This window comes from Bombyx mori, chromosome 27, assembly GCF_030269925.1.
Source record: "Bombyx mori chromosome 27, ASM3026992v2".
NCBI lineage: Eukaryota > Metazoa > Arthropoda > Insecta > Lepidoptera > Bombycidae > Bombyx > Bombyx mori.
The window spans coordinates 4,304,059-4,308,664 of record NC_085133.1 but is presented as its reverse complement, the minus strand read 5'-3'; the positions used below and the strand labels follow the sequence as shown (position 1 = coordinate 4,308,664).

The 4,606-nt window shown below is 38.7% G+C and overlaps 1 long non-coding RNA gene across 1 annotated transcript; it reads right to left on the bottom strand.

Moving 5' to 3' along the window:
* Positions 1-3,213: 3,213 nt before the first annotated feature.
* Positions 3,214-4,606, bottom strand: LOC134201516 (uncharacterized). Its single transcript, XR_009976856.1, has 2 exons — positions 4,464-4,606; positions 3,214-3,892 (listed from the first exon to the last, which is right to left on the bottom strand). It is a non-coding gene; the product is annotated as an uncharacterized LOC134201516 (long non-coding RNA).

The window sequence follows — 4,606 nt, the reverse complement described above, 5'->3', positions numbered from 1 at the left end:
TCCTACCTATCATCTTGATGATCAGAGTCGCTCATCAATATCACTGCCCATCTATATATTTACCAGACGGGAACCTTATTTCAAATCAAATCAAATCAAAAAAAATTTAATCAACATAAATGAAAGTACATACTTGTTGAACGTCAAAATAACTACTGCCAATTCACAAGAACTAGCCTCCGTCCTGAGAAGAATTGGCAAGAACTCAGCGGGCATGTCTTTTTTTTTTTTAATTTTGTTTTTTTTAAATATTAGATATTTTTTTTAATATTCATTTTTACAATGAGTATTATAACATAACAATTATTACAATATTGAAATGCCCGGAGCGAGCAACTCATTCATCTTCTATTTATTTTATTTATTTAATATATTTTGTACACACAGCTGTTAGAAGAAACACGACAATAAGGATACAGAGTACAAGGGCACTACTTATTTCATGCTGAAATCTCTTCCAGTAGGCCCGCAGAAGGAAAGAAGAATTAGGAACACAAACCTAGTGCATACAGTAAACATTACATATAATAATATATACATACTACAAGATACAAAACAATTTATATACATACTTACTTTATATTATAATACATTATACAAATATATATATATACTTTTATTTAATATGGTAAAGATAAATTAATAGTTGTCTTTAACAGATGTCTTGAACGCTGCTATGGTTTTGCCCGCCCATATGCTTGGAGGGAGGGAATTCCAAAGTATAACTGCTTGTACAGAAAACGATTTTGCGTAAGCATGTGTTTTATGAACAGGGCGTTTGAGGAGAGTTTTAATGTGTGTTCTACAAGGAGCAAGGAACCTTCTAGATGTGGAACCCAAAAAACTGAATACTGTTCGCAATAACACCGATCCAGGCCTGGACCGAACTAGGAGCTTCACTAAGCACGCTCCCAATGCGGTTCTATCGCGATATCATCATAGTTTTTGTACATTAACGGAAACCACGCAGTGTGGGGTCGCCCGCATTCCTTGATAGGTTGTTCCGATATTAATTGATGACACAATAGAGATGCTCCACAAAGACCACACACCACATCGATTCGCTTAGAGTACTTTTGCGCTGCTACGAAGCGATCTAGTTTCGAAGAAAGTTAGACTTCAAAATCATCTCGCATGGTTGACGGTATAGCTCCGGAAAAGAGGTCTTTTTTATTGCTTAAATGGGTGAACGAGTTCACAGCCCACCTGGTGTTAAATGGTTACTGGAGCCCATAGACATCTACAACGCAAATGCGGCACCCACCTTGAGATATAAGTTCTGAAATCTCAAGTATAGTTACAACGGCTGCCCCACCCTTCAAACCGAAACGCATTACTGCTTCACGGCAGAAATAAGCAGGGTCGTGGTACCTACCCGTGCGGACTCACAAAAGGTCCTACCACCAGTAATTACGCAAATTATAATTTGCGGATTTGATTTTTAATACACGATGTTATTCCTTCACCGTGGAAGTCAATCGCGAACATTTGTTGAGTACGTATTTCATTAGAAAAATTGGTACCCGCCTGAGATTCGAACATCGGTGCATCGCTCAACACGAATCCACCGGACGTCTTATCCGTTAGGCCACGACGACTTCATATCATTAGACGAGTATTTCGGTAGGCAGCGGCTTGGCTCTGCCCCTGGCATTGCTAAAGTCCATGGGCGATGGTAACCACTTACCATCAGGTGGGCCGTATGCTCGTCTGCCTACAAGGGCAATAAAAAATGAGCCGTAAGGCCGGCTGTCCTTTAATAAGTTTTCAAGGTTTTTTTTGGAGGTTGCTGAACCTACTCTTTGCCAATTGGTATTAAAAAGGGTATCTCCTCTTCCGTTAATAATCCTCAATGCTGAGGGTCGTGGCCTCCTCTAATAGCTTTCTCCTGGATTATCCTGCGCCACCCCTAATTATCCCCGGCTGTGTGGTAACATGGACTGAAGTGCTAAAAGTAGAGCATATCTGGTGCGACCAGTGCATTAGACTTCTACCTCTGGGCCTTCTTCCGCATACCATGCGGACCAGCAGCTTCTCTAAATCGTCACTTCTCTTTTTGGCAACGTGTCCAAAGAACTCGAAACTCCTCCGCGCGCATATAATGTATGTATTGGGTATAAGCCGAATGTACATAAGTGCACGTAATTACCTTGGATATAATTACTTCGTGGCAGCATCAAGCAGAATGGTAATGGTACCTATCTGCACAGGTATAGAACACACCCTATCACTAGTCAATGTCGGTTGGCGAATGAATTGTCTAAATTGAAAGCCCTCAAAGAAACAAGGGTTGTGATAAATTGTGTGTGTCTTGTGAGCCCGCCCCACTTATATACCAAATGCTTGGATATCTTTGCCGTGAAGCAGTAATGCGTTTCGGTTTGAAGGGTTTGAACAGCCGTTGTAATGTAAAAACGGAGATTTAGAACTCATGTCTCCATGTCTCATGTGGCGGCATTTACGTTGTTGATGTCCACTGGCTCTGGCTACCACTTAAAACCTATGTAAGCTATAAAAATATAGTAGCTGTGATCTTCAAAAAAATCTTGTTTCATTTACGTAATTATAGCGTGATAGAGTTACATCATCATCATCATCATCATCAGCCTTTATCTGCCCACTGCTGGACATAGAGTTACGCTATTCAAATAATACTTAACTATGTTTAACTTCCAAACTAATCGCAGATATTCCGGCTATCGACAAGTCTATAAATAAGTTAGACTGCATCCAAAATCCGCTTTGGCATTAGGACTGGCGGACGTTTAGCTCCAAAAAAAAAAGTCGTTTTCCATTCAACTCTCGTACCGTCTGCGTTGTGTCTGGATGCTCGAAAATATGCACTAAAAGAAGTCCTAGCCTTGAGACACGTATTCGAATTGAGGATGACAATGGCTTAGTGACAGTTTAAAATTAACATCACATATCGAATTTTGTTGCTGAATATCAAATAGGAGAATGGATGGTGAGCTCTTGCATGAAACCACCGTCAGTACAATTTTAAATTCGTCTAAATTTTTTTTAGTAGTGGCTGTAGTACTACTTTTCAACTGCATCGCGGCAGAAATAGGTAGGATGTTTATACCAATGAAGTCCTTGTTGCTAGAGGATAAAACGCCCAGTGTAATCGTATACATCTGACTATACCAGTGCTCAAATCCCGCGGGCGAGTACCAATTTTTTCTAACGAAATACGTAATCACGCTAAGCTGATTTTACAGTTTAATCGCCGTCTATTTTTCGGATAAAAATTATCAATTTCACAAAATACAAATGTCGACAAACAAACCTTAACCAAACCTTTTTCGTTCGTGACCACGAAAACTGTTATGTATTCGAAAAGTTAGAAATAATTACATTACAAAACGAGATATTAAACAGCAATAATAATAGTAGTTTTAATAATGTCTCCAACTCGTGAAAATCGAAGAAAACATCAATAAAATCGATATTATAAACACATTTTTGCGTAATCGAATTAATTTGGAAAAACCTGCTTCAATTTCCTGTAATCCTAGTACACATTTACTAATTCAAATACTTAAAAATGAATACTGGTAACAAACGATATTCAGGATTATTGAGCTAAACATTAAATTTATAGCTTTGTCGGTAGGCTATCATTGATACGCTTCACTTGGCTTCCCCCCAATGTTTGTCTACTTCACCTTTTTGGTCATTTCACGGATAGCACTCCTTTAAATTTTTAGTACTTTTTTTTGCCTCAATCCTCGTCATCCATAGACACAACCCACTAAGCTTCCCGCCGGATCTTCTCGGTGGGTCGCGAATCCGGTCCGGTGGTAGATTCTGCGAAGCACTGCTCCTGCTAAGGCTAATGCTAGCAAATTCTCTCAGGTTGGACGTTGGACCGATGACTTGCGGCGATATGCTGGGAAAGATTGGATGCCGAAAGCGGAGGATCGTTCATTGTGGCGGACTATGGGAGAGCCTACATACAGCTGATGATACTCACCTACTGATTTGCGCCTAGCTGGAATAGACCCTTAGAGACTACCAACAAATTGGTAAGGGGAAAAAAAGCAATCCTCAAAAGCCTCAGAATCAATTAACATTTCAGTGCCCTCATTTTTATCCTAACGTCTGTCGAATTAAATATATCATCACTATAAATAACAACCGTTCTTCCAATCGCATTCTCAGAAGTCCGCAAATAGCATACAAAGTTACTAAAAGGAATTTCGCTCTTCGATAATACGTTATCAAGTACAAATGCAGACGAGATTTCTATAATTAATGCTGAATAAATCATTCGTTGACTGACAGAGACACTTGTAGGGGCAGACAAACGGAGATAAAAACAATTAATTACAGTGGTTATTGTTATATTATTCAATTTGTTGTTTCGATTGTAATTGTTATGAGCGAATGCCTACAAATACCTCAGTAATCTTCTGTTGTATTTATTATGGTATGAAATATTATGTTTTGTTTTTTGTTACCTGAACAGAGGAGTTCTATCCAAATTTCAATTGATTTATTTAATTAAGCTCCCAATTTCTTGAAATTTCTAAAATTGTATAATTCCTAAACTCATATTTATATCAATATCAATTGACAGCTGTCACTCGGCTAATATGTCAAT